At 49.3% G+C, this 19,052-nt stretch overlaps 1 protein-coding gene across 13 annotated transcripts in view; it reads right to left on the bottom strand.

The window, feature by feature from the left end:
• The window catches only part of Tsga10 (testis specific 10), a 291,349-nt gene that overhangs the window by 115,825 nt on the left and 156,472 nt on the right, over positions 1 to 19,052 (bottom strand). Inside the window, exon 1 of one of the 13 annotated variants that reach the window (XM_078028536.1) lies at positions 18,914 to 19,015. The exons of 9 other annotated variants lie outside the window; for them this stretch is intronic. The gene's annotated coding sequence lies outside the window, so the exon portion shown is untranslated. Of the gene's footprint in view, positions 1 to 14,602; positions 15,009 to 16,740; positions 17,329 to 18,511; positions 18,829 to 18,913; positions 19,016 to 19,052 lie in introns of those variants that run through there. 3 more of the 13 variants (XM_078028534.1, XM_078028539.1, XM_078028535.1) reach the window with 3 other exon arrangements.

A 19,052-nucleotide genomic window follows, 5' to 3' on the forward strand; every position in this document is an offset into this window, starting at 1 on the left:
AGGGTCACTGTCAGGCCTGGGGAACCTCCCCCAAATCTCCAGAGAAGACCAAATGGAAAGGAACAAACACCCAGGACCCAAGCCAGACTTGGGGCAGGCTTCAAAAGGTGGATATTTTTATTAAGTCATTCTTTGGACTGAGAAAACTGTGCTACATCCATACACTGGAATACTATTCAGCAATGAGGAGGAATGAACAATTGACACACTCAGCTCCCTAGAAGAATGGCAAAATGACTGGAATGAAAGATGCTAAAGAAAACACACACTGCATGATTCCATTCCAACAAAATTCTAGGAAATGCTGAATCAGAATAGTGACCAAGGGAGGGTCAGTGATTGCCTTGCAGAAGAACTGGGGATGAAGGGAGAGGAGCCTAAGGAACTTTGGGGGCTATGGATATGTGCACTATCTTAATTGCAAGGTTGGTCTCACAAGGTGTACCCTATGTCACAACTTATCAAACTGAGCACCTTCAATGTATGCAAATTATATATCAATTATTCCACAATAAAGCTGTTTTTTTTTTCAAACTGGGGGTTGAATCCAGAGACTCTTAACCACTAAGCCACATCCCCAGCCCTTTTCATTTTATATTTTTTTTATTTTGCTACAGGGTCTCTCTGAGTTGCTTAGGGCCTCGATACATTGCTGAGGTTGGCCTCGAACTTGAGACCTTCCTGCCTCAGCCTCTTGAGCCATGGGTATAACATGCATGTACCACTTTGCCTGGCAATAAGGTTGTTTTTTTAAAAAAGTAATCCATGCTGCTCATAAGAAAAAAAAATAGATTTCTCATCAGTCTGCCAGCGCTAAAAAGAAATACCACTTGGGCATGCTGCTTTCCAGTCTTTTACACACACACACACACACACACACACACACACACACACACAATCACGTATCTATTTGTTTTTAAGTAGAGCACAATCTTTTCTTTAAAGAGTTTTGCATCCCTTTTTTTTAATTTTAAGAATTCCACATCCTAAATTTTTTCTGTGGTTTGGTTTTGGATTTCCTGATCCCTCACATACACTAGGAGCGGGGGCGGGAGGGCTGGGTGAGGAGGACACTGGACACACACACAGCAGCTCCCAGGGTGCCTAAGGACACAAGGCAGAGCGTCAGGTCTGTTACCCCGAGTGAGAGCCTGCAGAGTGCTAGCACCCCCTTTCTTGGCACAGACTAGCCAGACCTTCTCTCCATCTTCTCCAAACACAGCCTGAACGGTAGCACCCTGTATCCAGTGTCTGCTCCATCAAAATTCAAGGAAGGCAACGTGAAAAAAAAAACGAGGACGAGCCGTTCTCCAACACACCCAGCTCCTGCTGCCTCCTGAGCGCACACTGGCCCCCGCCTCTTCCGCACAGGCCTCCTCTGCCTTCCGCTCCAGCCCCCCATCTTCCTGCCTTCTCCATTTAGCCCTAGATCATGAAGTTCCCTGTGTGACTAAGCGTCCTCCAGAACTGTTCCCAAGGCCCCGCTGCTGCACTCGGGCCTCGCAGTGAGTCATTCCCCACGACTGGGTGTTCCAATGGCCTCCAAACGCTCCCCTTTATAAATAACATGGTGGCGAACATCCTTGCCTAGGAGTCTCTGGCTGCAGGTTTAACCGTTTCCTTGGGATACGTTCCTAGAAACAGAATCACCAGGATCAAAGAAGGAGCTCTTTTAAAGATTTTGAGACAGACTGCCAAACCGCTTGGCAGAAAGCTGACATCTTCCCCTTCCAAAGTCCAAAGAGAGTCCTTGACACACACACCCAGCTTGCTCCAGCCTCCCCCCGAAACAAACAACACCCCCAAAATATGGTGATTTGATATGAAAAATTGACATCGTATCTTAATTTTGTAGACACCTATTTGATGAATGTATAACTGTCTTTCATTTACTGCCATTTACTCGTTGGTGAATTCCTGTCCTTGATCCACTTTCTTATTGTAAGTTCATTCAAAATCAGAAGCATTCATACAGGTTATCAGAGCTGTTGATGTAGCAGGTGCCTGTCTTACAGGTAGTACGCATTCTTCTCAGTGTATCACCTTTCATTTTGTTTTTCTTTTATCTTTCATTTTTTTCGTTAGACATACAGAAGTTTATTTTCCCTGTGATGTTCAAATAAAACAACATTGGCCTGTGGCTTCTGTCTCTGGCACCATGTGTAGAAAGACAGCTTCTCATCCTGTAATTCTGTGCTCACCTGAATGTTCTCTGAGTACTTTAATGGTTTCATTTTTTACATTTAAAATTTTGACCCATGTGTAATTTATTGTGGGGTTTGAGCTGAGTGGGGAACCTGATGTCTTCCCAAGTGTTTCCAATTAACTAAGTCTATTAAATTCTAGTTTCTGCACCTTCTAGATTGTTCTATGAATGTGCTATCTATTTTCACCCCAATAGCAAACTGACCAACTTATTAAAGTTTATAATGGTCTAATATCTGGAAAGTGATCCCCCCAGATTCTGGCTGGAAATGGCATTAAATCCATAAATTAATTTAGGGAAAATGCAAACATTGAAGATATTGATCCCTCCCTGAATAGAACATGCTGAATCTCTCCATTTATGCCATGGCTCTTTTGTGTCCCCAGTAAAACTGTGCCAATGTCCTTCACAGTTCCTGAGTGCCATTCCTAGGTGTCCCTTCTTTGATGCAATCACAAGTGGAATGACCTCCCAAGCACTGTCTGTCTTGCAGGAAGACGACTAGGATGTACACTTCTTGCACTCAGGCACGGTTCTTGCAAATTCCACCATGCCAGGCACAGCTGGTTCCAAAAGCCTCAACTCAGCAGCCGCCTTGCAGTTCCCCAGAACACCACCACCAAGGGGTACCAGCACTCTCCTCCAGGACTTCCCCAGTTTGGCTACAGCCTGCTTATAATTTAGATTTTTTTCTTTCTTTCTTCCCTTTTTTTGAGACAAGGGTCTCCTTATGCTGCCCAGGCTGGCCTCATGATTTTCTTGCTTCAGATGTCAGGCACCACTGCGCCCCACTCAGTCTACTTTTAAACTCCTCTGCCTTATGCAGCCCTCCACACCTTCTGTCCCCTGTCCCATCAGGCCCAGCCGGTCCTATGCACAATGGACTCTTCTCCTGCCTGGAAATACCTCCTGCAGCTCCTACCTGTAGCAATGGGACTCTTTCTTCTAGTTCCACTCAGATGCTATCTCCACAAACCAGTGACAGCCCCTGGGTTTGCATCATTCGCAGCAGCACGCACTCCAACCTACTGTGTGAGATTTACACATGCGACCGTGTCCCCATCAGGGGATGCTGGAAGACGTGGCCTCCCTTCAGTGGGGCCTCAAATCACAGCATGGTGCTCACGGCTGCGGCCCTGTGTGTTGACAAACCAGAGCCAGGAAGCCAGCACTGTGCACTCTGGCTGTGGAGGGGCCGCCCCTCCCTGTCACTCTGAGCCAAAAGGAAGAGCAGTCCAGGAAGATGGGAGTCGAGGACAGAGGACTGTTTATGTTTCTGCAACTGGATGGGGGTGCAGCCAGCCCAGGAACCTCCCCAGCAAGCTCTCAGGCTCCTCCTCCTGAAGGAAGGTGGCAGCCCTGTTCTTGGAAGTCCAGGCACAGACACTGGGGTGAAGATGGCACCTCCCAGCCCCCTGCACAGCAGAAGCCCCTGCAGAGCTTACTGGGCCCAGACAGCCCCACCCAGGACTCCGGAGTCAGACTGCAGGGGGAGGCCGGGCTGCTCGGGGGCTGGGCCAGGCCAGCAGGTTAAGGAGAAGGAAAGGTACTCTTGCACTCAGAGGCCAGGCCCTCTGCAAACCTGTGTGAGCGACTCTCCCCACAGAGAGACGAGGAAGCACAGCTATAAATGGAAGGCTCATTTCATCACCAGGGGACCACACTGGGACAGGGACCAGAACATCCCCAATTAGTATTTGGAAAATCCATCCTTTTCTGGCTTAGCTAAAACTCCACAGGTCCTAAGATTCCCAGGTATCCCATTGTCTGGAATCCCCAAGTCACAGGCACGTGGGCCTGGAGCTCTGTCCTGAGCCTGCAGGAACAAGGGGTGTTTCTCTTTATTGTACGAACGACTTTGGCTGCACCTCCTGCCCCGTGGGCACCATGCACCATGAAGCCAAGTCACCAGCTGAACCCCCGTGTACTGGGTCTTTACTGCCTCCGTGACTCTGCCCAGGCAGTTCCCTGGGTCACAAGGACCCTGCGTCCCACTCCTACCCAGGTTGACGGTCTGACTTCCTTGGGCCCTAGGAACTTTTGCTTCAAGTGTTCTTCCTCTGTTGGGGGGAAAAAATCTAATCAGAGCCTATCTGAGTCAGTATAGAGATGAATATATTAACATGACATAGTAAAACATTTTCCTGGACCTAAAGATCATGTTTTCCTTTGAATTTGAAAAGAAATGAAAACCCTTGCCTCGGCTCCAAAACTCTAATGGGTCCTCAGCATTGTGTGTCCCTGTCCAGTGGTCAGCCTCGCTCTACCTCAAGAACCCAGATGCCAGGGAAGACCCAGCTTAAGTGTGAGCTGTGCCTACACCTCGGCCCCCACACACCCCCCCCAGGAGACCCCACTGCCTTCACCCAGCACCTTGCTGCACTTATGCCATAGACCCACAGCCTCGGTTAGACTGTGTACTCTCCAGGGGCCTCTTTGGCTGCAAAGTGAAGGAACACCGGACAGAATGAAGAGATGTGCACTTTTACCAGTGGGTCTACAACATCCATCAGATGTCTTTTGTTTAAAAGCAGTTGTGGCAATCTGCTTTCTGTTACTATAACAACTACCCAAGATAATCAACTTAAAAAGAGGAAAGGTTTACTTTTGATCACAGTTTTGGAGGTTTCAGTCCATGACCAATTAACCCTACTGCTTTAGACTGTGGCAGCACAGTACATCATAGTTGGAGTGTATACCAGGGGAGGCCAGGTATAAAAGAGAGAAAGTGGAAGGGACCAGAGTACCAACATCCCCACTGAGAGCACACCTCTCCCAATGACCTAAAGCCCTCCCACTAGGCTCCACCTCTTAAAGGTTCCACCACTCCCCAGCAGCACTACACTGGGGACCATGCCTTTAATATATGAGCCTTTGGGGATATCCCAGATTCAAACTATGGAAAACTTCTGCTTGAGTTTCTGGTGGCTATATATTTCCTTCTCCAATTAGCTTGACACCCAGTTAGCTCTTATAGGTGAGTACAGACCACAGTGCCTGCAAAATTGGGATAATGAGGGGCAGGACATGTCATAGGAGTCTCAGAACCTCCTGTGAGTCCAGTGGGAAAGAGTGGTCTGGGGTACTCCACGGTCCTTTAGTGGCCAAGACATTCTATTTCTAATGCTAAATGTTATCACACTTTAATCCTTTTGTAAGTAATACCATGATTAATGCTTGAGATTGCTCTTAATTCCTGAAATCTAAAAGAAAATCTAGAATTAAATACAGATGAGTGGTCATTAATCACTGGAGTTTAGTTGCTATCTTAGTGTATTTGAATTTGTGTTTGCGTTATTTCTTTGAAAAATCTTAATTTTTGAATACAACATTTTTGTACTAGAAAGAAAACTACATTTCATCTCATAGCTGGGGTGGAGCCTCAACAAACAGAACCATCCTGATCCCAGGCACCCCCTGGTGGAACCTATTGGAATTGCAAGCAAAGTACCCAGGAGGAAAAGCAAACTATAGACAAGCACTTCTCTGTTAAGGCCACAAATATTGAAAATAATAAACCTCTAAACACTGATCCTTCTTTTATTTATTTATTTTTGGAACTGAGGGTTGATTCCAGGGGTGCTTAACCTCTGAGCCACATCCCCAGCCCTTTTTATATTTTATTTTGAGAAAGGGTCTTGCTAAGTTTCTGAGGCTGGCTTTGAACTCACAATCCTCCTGCCTCAGCATCCCAAGCTCCTGGGATTACAGGTATGTGTCACCACCCAGCCCAGTCCTTAATTCTTTACTTGTAAATCCTTGATGTGCAAGCACTATCCAGAAATGGAATCACTATTATGTCACATAGATACACAGGTACTGTCAGATATGTGTAGAGGCTGAGGTGATTAATAAAATACCAGGTCATCTACACAAACCTCAAAACTCAGCGTCTTTTTATTGATGGGTCTTTTCCTTACTGATGGATTGTGAAAACATAGTTACTGTCATGTAAAGATTTAAAACACCAAACACGTTTGTTTCTGTTTGGATATGTGTCTCCCCGATGGCTCATGTGTTAAAGTTTAGGTAACAAAGAAGGAGCTATGGGAAGTGGTGGAATCTGGAAGAGGTGAGGCCTGGTAGGAGGTCTTCAGGTCACTGGGGCGTGTGGCCTTGGAGGGGACTATAGGATTCTGGCCTTCTCTTTGCTCTCTTTTGCTTTCTGGCCATGAGGTGATCCATTTTGCTCAGTCACATGCTCCCTTCTATTGCCATAGGGTAACCCCACCAGGGAAAAGGAACCAATCAATTATGGAACTGGAACCTCCAAAACTGTGAGCCAAAATAAACCTTCTATCTCTATAAGTTGGTTTCCTCAGATATTTGTTACTGTGACAGGCAGCTGACTAACACACCCTCGAGGAGAACCTGGTGGGAATTTCAGAAGTTTGGTTGACAATGAGGAGCCAGAAATACAACTTTGTACACTGTATGTCCATCAGAAGAGCAAGGAACTGTTGTACTACCAACATGCTATTCCAACAGAAGCATTTATTTAGAAATTGGGGCGAAACAAGAACAGATGATGTTTGGGAAGTCTCTGCTCCCTCAGAAAATCACACCAGCACATGGTGAGCAGTTCACTTGGGATCCCCCAAGAAGCCAGAAAGTCTCAGGATACGGCCACCCTGGTGCCTGGGGACCGCTGACCCAGTGCCTCGTCAGGATCTGAGGGGAAGCCCCAGCCTGAAGCCACCCTCTCAGGAGCTTCAGGGACCACCCCTACCTCCCAGCTCCCTAGGTCTCCTCTCCTGGGGACAGGCAAGCCACTGTCACCTTCCTATGCCTCTGTTTCTTCACCGTGAAACATGGGTAATCATTTCTCTTCTAACCCACAATGATAATCTATGCTCTTTAAGTACCTAACAGCACTCGGAGCATAGCACATGCTCAGCCAACTGTTTTCCATTGACTTCTCCCTCCTTTCAGGTTTTACTCTCCCAGACAGTAGCCATGTGAAAGTCACTCCTACAGAAGGCAAAGGAGGACTTAACAACCAGGGCTAACTATGTGCTGCTGTGGTTTAGGTACTGACCAGGTCCCACAAAGAGGGTGTGGAGAGGGTGGGCCTTTAAGAGGTGGAGCCTAATGGGAGGTGATTAGGTCACAGGGGGGCGCCATCTCAATAGGAATTAGGGCTGTTCTTGTGGGACCCTGGTTAGTTCCCGTGAGAGTGAGATGTCCTAATGAGGAAGCCTGGCACCTGAATCTCTCCTGCTTCCCATCTCACATGTGATCTGTCTCCTGCATGTGCTCCCATTGTGATACCACACACCATGTGGTCATGTGGTCAGAAGGCCTTCACTAGAGCCAAGCCAATGCCAGTGCTATGCTCTTGAACCACCAGAACTGTGAGCTAAATAAACCTCTTTTTCTTTATAAAGTACCCAGTCTCTGGCATTTTGAAATAGCAACAGAAGATGAACTGATACACATGCTCATTCTGAGCCTAGCACTGTGCCTGGCACCTGGCAGGCACTGGTCCCCATCTCATTCCTACACAACTCTGTGAGGTAGCACTAGTTCCCTCCCATGTTCCAGATGGGGAAGGGACACGGAGAGCCCCACGGCAGCAGAATGGGGAGGTGAGGCTTTGCAGCCTGAGCTCTACTTTGAGACAGGCCTGAAGTAAGCGAGCCTCCAGCATGTGCTCCCACAGCAGCAGAGTCCTGCCCAGCCCCACTAAACCATAGCTGCCACCTCATTCCCACGCTGCCCATCTCCTAAGACCAAGCGTCCGCTGCCCAGCATCTCCACCCTACCAAGTCTTACTCTATCTTAACTGCAACACCTTAACCAAAAGCTAATTCAGGCAGGGGAGAATAAGGCCTGGTTATAATACAAGTGTTTCCAACAGACTCCTGGACATTGGTTATGACCTATCACCATGTGCATTCAAACTACTGTCTTTTCTTCTCTCCAACCCTGGGGGTAGGCATATGACCTCCAGAGAGTGACAACATAGGCCAAGGCTTCACCCAAGGGCACCCAATCAGCCAGGATCCATTCGGGGTGTGCATGCAGGTCAGGTCTGCACTGCCCATGTCCTTCCCACCCCACCACTCCTCCAGGAGCAACTGTGGTGTAGCTCAGTGGTTGAGCGCCTGCCTAGCATGTTCCCTGGGGCCCTGGGTTTGATCCCCAACACCACCAAAAAAGGAGAAAAAGAAACCCACAGTATCAGATGGCTTCTCTGGAAAACAGGGACAAGAACAGTGAGAGGAAAAGCCATCTGACACCCTTGTATGCTGGCCCAACAGTCACCAAGTTAATAAGATGAAGGTCACATGGTTCCTCGGAGAGTGGAGGGGTGAGGGCACCCACAGCACCCCGGGGAGAAGAAAGCTGTGCAGCTCTGCCTGCTGAGCGATCCAGCCAAGTGACTTCACTACTCTGAGCCTCATTCCTTATTTCTAAACATACAGGACGAGCATAGGACTAAATGAGATGATGGAGGTGAAATTATTTCAACTGCTAAACCCACTCCACGGGTGGTAAAGACCACTGCTGCACTCAGCTGGGGAGCTGCTTCCTAGCTAGGCACACTTCCACTTTATTATTATGTGAAAATACATCTTGGGGGAGGGGTGGGTTTTGTATTAGGCAGCCTTGATTATCCAGTACTTGCATGCAAAAAAAAAGAAAAAGAAAAACCCTTAGGAAGCTCATTTTATATGGTTAGAAGTATTGAAAGGAAAGCTGCTGGTGTTAAAATAATTATTATAGTTTACTTCATAATGCACAATCAGTGCATAGCCCCAAATTAAATATAAACAGCTCTTCTATATAAATCAAATACTACTTTAAATTAATAAAGAGAAGGTACCATAGAAACCCAAGGTGTGGCCTGGGGGTGTAGCTCAGTGGTTGAGCGCCTGCCTAGCATGTGCCCTGGGGCCCTGGGTCTGATCCCCAACACCACCAAAAAAGGAGAAAAAGAAACCCACAGTATCATTTGGTCCTTTGGTACATGTCAATCACTACTACTTTCTCTTTAAAAAAAAAAATGTTTCCTATACAAGCAATACTTGTCTCAAGACTGGTTCCCAGAGCAAAGAAGGCTCCTCCCTCTTCCACCATTCCCGGGAGCCTGCAAGGTATGGAGCTTGGGGTCATTTTAAACATTTCATCCCTGAGGGCCAACAGTCACTGCTGGGGTCAGAAGAGTGTGACCATCGGCTCTCTCCAGCACCTCCCAGTCCCCCGCTGTGCTCTGAGCTGCTAAAACCACCTTCTCTCCTGGATTCCTCCTCAGCAATGCTTCCCCCAAACCAGGGAAGATGCAGTAGTCCCCTGGGGAGCGGGGCTCAGAACCACACAGCCACCTGAATCCACAGAAGCCTGTTGGAAAAGGCAAAAGAAAGACTGTTCCTAAACTGACTGCTGATCAATTATGAGTCATGAAAAAACAACCAGCTATTAACTTCGCAGCATTTTAACTCGTGCCTCCTACCCACTCCTCACAGTGGAAGGCTCATCATGGTCCACGCGCCACCTGGGAGCAAAGGGCAGGAGAGCAAAGGGTCCTTCAAGGTGGAGGTTACACAGCCAGGTACGCCCTCCACTCCCACGCGCCTCTCCTCCAAGGCAGGGCTCCTGGGAGTCCGACTTCCCAGCTCTTGGCTTGTGTCCCAGACCCTCCTCCAAGCTCTGAGGACGCTGAGTGGCATGTGCGGCCTTCCATGCAGTAGGTGTGGATGGCAAAAGAAGTGTGGCCCAGGACCAGCTCTGCAGTGTCACTCTGGGGTAGCTCTTGCATGTCAGACCAAGGGCCAAGCTTCCGAGAGTTTTGTCAGCCCTGAATGTCCTGCCTTAAAATTCTCTTCTGCTGAGACTAATTAGAGTGAATCCTTGCATAACACAGATACTGTCGACCAAGATGCATGAGTTCTCGGTACAAATCATTTTATGGGAAAAGAAAAAAAAAAAAAAACCTGGCCTGAAAAAAGGAATTTTTTCAAGCAGGACATATCCAAGGAGGAATCTTGTATGTACACAGGAATCTACTTTGGAGATAGTACTTGGAAGGAATGATCAGATGCAAAAAGGCGAAGACAAGGACGTTTCCTGTCATGATGTTACTAAATGTCAAAAGGTAGATAACCACCTAATCAATAGCCACCGGAGAGATGGCGGAAAGCGATACTGAACACTGCTGTGAAGGAAGAATGTCTAATAACCCAACCATGCAGAAGGAACACAATCTATTGATTCTGTAAAGGCAGTTCACAAAACAGCATGCACAGTACCTCTTTTTAGGAAATACACTCATCCTTAAGTATATGCAGGAGATGGATCCCAGGACCCCCAAAGGTACCAAACCCCTCAGATGTCCAAGTCTCTTCTATAAAGTGAAGTAATATTTACATAGAACCTACACAAATCCTCCTGTACACTTTACTTATTTATTTTGGTACTGGGGTTTGAACCTAGGCTACATCACCACTGAACTGTACCCCCAATCCCTTTTAATTATTCAGACAGGGTCTTACTAAGTGGTTTAGGGCCTTGCTAAATTGCTGAGGCTGGCCTTGAACTTGGTGATCCTCCTGCCTCATCCTCCCAAGTCACTAGGATTATAGGCATGCTCCAAGGGGCCCGGCCCTCGTATATACTTTAAATCATCTCTAGATGATTGACAACATCTAACACAGCATAAGTGCTATGTGAATAGCTGTTATACTGTATTGTTTAGGGAATAATGATAGAGGGAAAAGTCTGTACATGCTCAGTACTGCCTCTTATTTTTTTTCCCCAAATATTTTTGATTTGAGGTTGCTTGAATTCACTAATACAGAGCCCACAGCTATGGAGGACCGGCCCCAGATACTTTTGTGCATATATGTATATACATATGTTCAGTGTAGCACATGTTTGGAAGGATGTGTCCCTAGATGCTATTGGGACATCCACTCCTGTTCTGCCCTGGGTTTGCCTGATGGCAGACGCCCTCTGTTCTGCCAGCGCCTGGCCTGATGCCACGCGAGAGTGCGGCCCAGGAGCAGCCTGGTGGAAATGAGCCCAATCTCAAGTCTGGTCGGAGCCCTGGCTGGCTGAGAGGCAGGCTCCGCACAGTTTGCTCTCTTCTGAGTCTTCCCTGCTTGCTGGCCTGGCCAGGTCCCGTCTGAAGAATATCCTCCGCCGCTCAGGGAGTCCTCTGGAATGTCCTAGGGCCCACGACACACAGTCACCTCCGTTCCAGAAGATGGCCCCAAGTTAGCCTGGCCTACCCCGACCCCTCAACTCAAAGGCCTGTCTTTGCTCACGAACCCCACGAAGAAAACAAGATGACATTGGCCAAGCCTATGGAAATGGAGACTCAACCTTCAAAAGGCCGATGATACACGGAGATCCCATTTAACCCAGAGAGCACGCTGGATGCGTTCCTACGTGAGGATTTGAGGAAGCTACTTCCAATGGGCATGTGCTGACACCCAGCAACCATGCAGAACTACCCGGAACCTGGTGTCTGTGGAAACAATCACAGGTCACAGGGAGTGACTCACCAAGCCCCATGAGGATGCACAGCATGGCCATGCGACCCAGGCCGCTGACCCACCAGCAGGCCCCGTTCCTTCTCCCTCCTCGCTTCCACTGGCAGAGTTATCATTACAGCTTCTAAGTCACTAATCTTCTATGCAGGAAAGACTCCCCCAAAGTTCTTAGTACAACTCCTCTGGGGAGAAAGGTAAATAAGTCATGTATTGAAGCAAGACCCCACAGGGCCTCAGGACTGGGAGCCGGGTATGGAACTCGGGTTGGAGCAGCAGATGAATTACAGAGCTGTGCTTCAGGCTGGGTAGAGTTCCTCTGTCAACTGCAAATAGCAAAAAGAAATCAAGGGACCCTGTCTGAGCTTACGTCTTGGGAGTCTGAGCTTACACCCACCCAGGTGCCCCTGCTACTGTTGGGTGCCGACTCTAGGCCTGGCCACAGAGCTGCAGCCCGATCAAGAAGAGCAAAACATTAAGACCAACTTGCCCAGGACTCATGCAGCTTGTAGATTGTCTGTGGAACATCCTCTGTGGGCACGTCTCTTTCCTGAGAAGCCAAGAGCAGAAACCAGCCCTGAGCACGCAGTATAGTACCCTTCAGGAACCCAAAGTGGATTCACAAACAACTTCACAAACCTGAACAGACCTACACTTGCTCCCAGAAGGTTCCCAAACACTTCACCCATCTGGACTGATTAATCAATGGCTTCACAGAACCATACCCAATTGTTATGCGGTACTAGGAATTGGACCCAGGGCCTTGTGCATGCTGGACAAGTGCTCTACCACTGAGCTCTGTCCCCAACTCTGGGTCTTGCTAAACTGCTCAGACTGGATTTGTGATTGTGATTCTCCTTCCTCAGTCTCCCAAGTAGCTTGAATTGCAGGTGTGTGAGTCACCATGCCCTGTTTAGAACCTGATTTTAGGAGACTAATTTAGCGTCGTTCTTAAATGTGCCCCTTTTATATTGTTTGAAAACACTAAATTCAGAGGAAAGGAAGGTAAATGCAACTGGTCAGTCTCTTAGGACATGTTAAGTACAGGTCAGTGAGTAAGTGTTTATTAAACATAAATAACAAGGGCTAGGAGGACCAGGAGATACCTAATATTCAGAAGGCTTTAAGTATACCCAGCTGGGTAGCAGATACTCATGACACCTACAGTAGGGCTGGGGATATAGCTCAGTAGCAGGGAGCTTGCCTGGCACGTGTGAGGCCATGGGTTTCCATCCCTGGCACACACACAAAAATCCATATACAACACAGAAAAAGTAGTCACTGTTTATATGCATGAAACTAAACATATAAGAGGAACCTAACATTCAGCCATAATTCAATTACCCTTTGGCGATTCTAGTTCTGGTCCACTGAATCCACAGTTCATCAGGCCCGCAGGTGAGTTGCAGGCTTGGCAAGGCAGACTGATCCCATGTCTCTTTAATAGAAAAACTGTATGTGTGTGTGTGTGTATGTGTGTGTGTGTGTGTGTGTGTGTGTGTGTGTGTGTGTGGTGTCCTTGGCCCAGGGTACTTCCCTTCTGTGGCCCCACTATAAGGACTGGTTTCGATGAGTTGGGTTGGAACCACATTCGTGAGGAAGGTTGTCATGGCAAAGAGAGTGCCCATGAGTGCCCATGAGTGCCCTGGACTCCAGAGGCAGGTGCTATGAGTCTTCTGCCCTCTGCGCCCTGTCCCACCTGCATTCACCTTCCCCACCTCTGGGCCCTTGCTTCCCACTGTAGGATTTAAATTACATCAAGGTCACTCCCCCTGAGACATCTTCCACCACTCTCTCTGCTCAGAAACACTCTGTACTGTGGTCACGCTCATTTCCCTAAATACCAGCACATCTCTAATGCTGAAGGGCCCTTCACTGTCATATGCTGCTTTACGAGGGGGCTCTAATTGAGAATCATGACAAATACCCTTCAGCCTTTTTAGAAAGACAATGAAAGAGGAAATCCTATAAATAATTTATGAAGCATTTTCTATGTCTGTGATACAGCATCTCACACAATGTGAGATGTGTGTGTATATGTCTAAGGGTGCCCAAGGTCACAGGGTCTCTAGGAAGCAGGGCAGAAGCCGGAGCCCGACTACCCCTCAGCTGGGCCACCTGCTTTAAGAAAGCAAAGCCTCCTCCTCCCCCACAGTTCCATATCCCATGGTCAGAGTCAGTCTTCCTAGAGCAGTCAGTCTCTCAGACCTGTGCACAGCACCAGAGCTCAGGGTTCCGGTGCTTCCCACGGACATGGGAATTTAAAGGCAGAAACCATGGAGAGATTGGTGCATGGACCTCCCGAGGTGAAGGCAGAAGTTCTTCAACTGCCTATCTTTATAAAAAACAATCCCGTACCTGACAGCTAGGAAGACGCTTGAACAACTAAAACAACTTTCCGCCCCTCGCCCGTCAACAGGATCTTTTTGTAATTTCTTTCTGCGGATATCTTCATCACAAGAAAAATATTTGACAACACTTGCTTGCAGGAATCTCCCCAGGAATGCTGTTTGAATGTACACAAGGGTAGTGGCTGACGCTGGTAAGGAGGGGTCCAGGTTTGACGTATGCACCTGTCCCAGCACTTCCCATCAGTCTGCTGCTACATTCACCCAGCACTGACATGACATGTGTTGTTCATGATGCACTGAGCTGGGGGTGATGGGACAGAGCACGTTAAAAGCAATACAAAGACGTTCAGAGAAATTTCTCAGAATCACAAATGTCTCTTAAAAGCCCTTTACCTAACTTTAGGTCTAAAATTACTTTTCAGATGCAGAGCTCTAAGAATAACCAAATTTGATAAGAACTCATCTGATTTCCACCCAGCCTGAAGGAAACTAAAGGAATTTAAAAAGTTAGCTGTCCCTGTTGTCCTGCCTCCGGGGGACACTGACCTTACCGTGTTTCCAGGCGTCTTGACTCAGGAAGGGATGAGTGAAACTCCAGGCAGGTGCGGAGCGCTGCTCCTGGGCAGGTCTTCCTTCCCTTCTCAGGGCCTGCTCTGGTTCATCTTACCCTCCACGTGGCCCGGTGTTAACTCTACTTTAATCCACCTCCTTCAAGAAGCTTCCTCTGAACACATCACCCTCAGAACCCAGGCACACAGGCTCACAGCTCCAGGCAGCAGGAGGGCTCAGCGGATTCTCCAGGGTGACTCCTAAGCAGATGACCTCTGAGCAGCAATGGGCTTTTCTGCCATCTCCAGTTGCTCGTCATGAATCCCGAGCACCTGGCCGATCACTCTGAAGAAGCAGCGGCAAAACCAGGGATGCTGGTGTGGAGGACGAGGCTCCTCCCTGGGCTGAGCTCGGTGTCCTGCGGAGGGGAGTCAATTCCGTTCTCTCCTCTCTGAAGAGCAGTTCTTTAGTCTCTATCTAAAAACAGCTTTTGCCAGTGTTTGATTTAATTTTGTTTGGTTTGAGGTTATTGTAATTGTCACTGTTTTGTGTTTTTTTAGGGAATAGGAAGTCCAGTGCGCATACCCCAGGCTAGCCTACCCAGAAACGGGAAGAGGGGGGAGAAAAGGAACCTTCTTGCCTCTATTCCCAGCTTGCTCTTCTCTGCCTCCTTCCCACCTCACTGGAGCACCTGGCTTCTCCAGGGGCAGATGAGTGGGAGAGGGATAGTTAATATAAAATATATTTTAAGTGATTTTTTAATTGAAACATAATTATGGGGCCCAGTGTGCAATTTCCATACATGTGCACAGTGTGCAATGATCTGATGAAATCAGGGCAATTAATTAGCATATCCATCACCTCGAGCATCGATCATTTCTTTGTGTTGAGAACATTCAAAGTCCTTTCTTCTAGTGAAATACACAGTTATTGTTAACTACAGAGCCCCTACTGAGCTATAGAACACCAGAACCTAGTCCTCCACTTATAAAAACGTTATGAAGTTCCTTTGGCATGCCAACAGCGCAGGCTGGAAGCTGGGGTCCACAGCCCTGTTGAGCCTAACGTGGAGCCCAAGGGCAGGAGGTCCAGCCTAACAGGGAGACGTTCCTGCCCCACAGGCGGAAGGAAGCCCTCGGGTACTGGGCAGAAATGAACCTGGAGGGACTGGGCCCCCACGACCCAGCTCCCAACCTGGAGAAGAAAGAGGAGCAATCAATAACCCAAGGGGCTGAGGAGGACTGAAAAGCATGGGGAGTTTTTGACCCAGTCCCCAGGGGGAACACCAGGTAGAGAAAACCCAGGATGGCAAGAAGGGCAGCCTAGTGGGGCTCCCCACCCCGGGTAGGTTCTCAGGTGCCCAGTAGGGTCCCTGAAAAGACCTCAGAGGATAGACCCGAGGGCCACTGCCAGGTTCCCGGCTGTGTCTCCCCTGAGACACCCAGCAGGACAATAGTCAGCAGAAGCCCGAGAAGGAAGCTCAGTGTCATAGAGAGGGCTGGGGAGGGGGACACCATGACCAGCAAGAGTGGTCACATTCACCCTGATGTGACCACAACCTTCTTCAGGTGCCCAGAGACCACCCCGAGCAAGAAAGAGCCCCCAAGGGGTGACCTGAGGAGACCTATATTCTTGGGGACCAAGTGGCTTAAGGGAGATAGTGACTGGAATATCCCTGGAATCAGGCTTAAAAAGAAAATGGAATCATGAGCTAGGACCAAGTATACCAAAAAGGGGACCAAAGTATTTTGGGACAGCAATGTTAATGTACTTAATGTTATTAAGTACACTAAGGGAAAAAAATATATATATATATATATATATCTGCTCTCCTCCACAACAAACCCTGGGCGGGAAACATCTCTACTCTGATTCAAACATGTTCGTGGGGACTACAGGCAACAAAAGTGATATTTACAGAGTATCTGTCTGGACTAACCTCCAGAGGAGAGAGAAGTGGTTGTAAGCTTGCAGGTCAATCCAGGCCCAGCAGGCCACCAGGAAAATGTACCCTTCACACAGTGTCTCCTTAAAGCAGAGAGCACTCCTGAGAGTGGCTGGCTGTCTTGGCCCATTTAGGCTCCTATTAGAAGATACTGTAAACCGGGTTGTGTCTAAACAACAAAAAGCTACTGCTCACCGTTCTAGAGGCTGGAAGTTTGAGATCCAGGTACTAGCAGATTGGGTATCAGGTGAGGGCTGTTTCCTGGTTCCCAGATGACACCTTCTTGCTTTGTCCTCCCGTGACCAAAGAAGCACACAAGCTCCCTGGGACCTCTTCTACAAGGCACTCATCTTAAAGAGCCTCATAACACATCTCATAATACCATCACCTTGGAGATCAGGGTTTCAACGCAAGAACTGTGGGAGGACGCAAATATTCAGACCATAGTGCTGTCAATACTTCCAGTTCCCTGAGTGGCAAACTGAGACTCAGTCAGATTCTGTCATGAGCCCAAGATGACCAAGCCCAAGGATGATGGGAACAGGTTGGCCACCCTTTAGTATGTCCCCTCCCATGCAGCAGGCAGCTGCTGGGGGCTGGACGTGCAAGAACAGTGGGTGGTGTGCTTCATTTATTCATTAAAGAGGAAAGGAGAGGGTTTCCTGAGAGGGGTTGGGAAACTTGAGCAAATCCAAAATAAGAGTGGATTTAGGGGCTAACAAAGACCAAGATAAAATTTTCAATACAACATTTTAAATCATCAAAAGTAATAAAAACCTAGGATGTACAAAATATCACAATTTTAAGTAAAGACAGAACCAGTATTCCTGATTTTTCCTCTTGCCTCATGCTCCAACACAACTCAGCAGTGTGCTGGGTTGGAGCCCTGAACCCAGCACAGCTCAACCTTTCTCCACCAGGTCCCAAAGCAGGGACCCCCTGATGCTACCCCACAGTGTTGTCTGCAGATAGTTTTGTCTTCACAATTTTATAACGTCAAGGGGCTCTTAGAATGACCACCACACTCCATCATTCCAGGTGTGTGCTCCAGGGGAGGATACCCAGCTTCCATGGCTATGTGTGTCTGTAAATGCAAGGAAGCTTGCAGGCTCCCAGGGACTAGCATGCTGTTAAGATAGTTCCAGAAGGTGTGGGGTGGACGCTAACAGGATCACACAGCTGTTCAACTTCCACTTGGATTTCCTGGTTCAAAACCAAGTGTTCATTAGTGACTCCATACTAGTCATCCACCTGTACCTAAGCAAGTCCAACGCACACAGGGCATTCCCTTTGACTTGCATTTCAAATTCAAATGCTCGCTCATTTGAGTAACTTACCCATTCTCTGATCCCAGGTGAGCCTCATATTGAAGCCCTGCCTGTTAGAAAGCTTCTGTTAAGCAAATATTTGTTGATTAAGGTTTTGAACAGTTCTTAGATCAGACCCAGAATTTTCTATATTGTCTTGTAATTAAAGCCTAAAAACTGGTAAATAAACGATGATCAATGCGTTAGGAAGATAGTCCGTGAGTATTCCCTATTCTGCTTGCAATGGCCTTTAGAGCCAGGCACAAATATCTCCACTAACAAATAAAGCCCGAGTCCGGCTCTACTCTTCCTCTATTTTCTCAGCGCCTTAAACTGCTGGGCTTTGCCTCACAATTCAAAGTTAAGTCCACCAAAGTGAACAGAGGGAAACTTTGGGCACTGGCACGAGCGCGTCTGGCTCCTCTCTGCCCCACCGGCCCGGCCCCGGCGCTGTCCGACGTGGCCGCCACACGGGTGGCGCGGCTCCGGGGTCCGCAGGGCCGCTGGCTGCGTGCGCTCTGCCCCGGCCACAGCCACCCCCAGCCCCGCGTCTGGGCGCGACTCCGGGTCCGCGCCGCCCCCGCCCGCGTACCCCGCGCCGCCCCGTCTTCTCCCCACGCACGCCCAGTGGCCACGCGATTCCAGACCACCCCGGGTACCTGGCACAGAAGCGCGGCGGGCACCGCGAAGACCAGCAGGGAAGGGCACCGTCCGCGGGGTGCGGCGAGCCCGGGGCTGCTCCGGCCGGGGCGCGCGCTCGACCCCCACCCGCAGCCGCAGGAGCCGGTGGCGCGCCGCAGCAGGTGGTCGCCCGGCCTCCCCTCCGCCGGGGTCTGGACGCCGGCGCGGCCCGGGCACGACCCTCGGGCGGCCTCTGGCCCTGCACTCGGCGCGCGCTCCCAGCTCCCAGCCCGGGCACGCTGGCTCCGCTCGGCTCCGCTCGGCTCGGCGGGGGCGGACGCCGCGCTGCTCCGCTCAGCGCCGCTCGCCGGCCGCCGCCGCGCACCTCCCCCGCGGCGCGCAGCTGCCGCTACCGCCCCCGCCGCCCGCCCGGCCCAGACCTCGTGGGGACGGCGCCCCCAGCCTCGCGGCCCGGAGACCGGCAGCGGGTGCAAGCCTGGCGGGACCCCTGTCGTCCGGCGTCTGCACCCGCGGCCCCGCCTCGGCCCGCCCGCGCGGCGGCGCTGTCGCGGCTCGGGC

Source organism: Ictidomys tridecemlineatus, chromosome 12, assembly GCF_052094955.1.
Source record: "Ictidomys tridecemlineatus isolate mIctTri1 chromosome 12, mIctTri1.hap1, whole genome shotgun sequence".
NCBI classification, from domain to species: Eukaryota; Metazoa; Chordata; class Mammalia; order Rodentia; family Sciuridae; genus Ictidomys; species Ictidomys tridecemlineatus.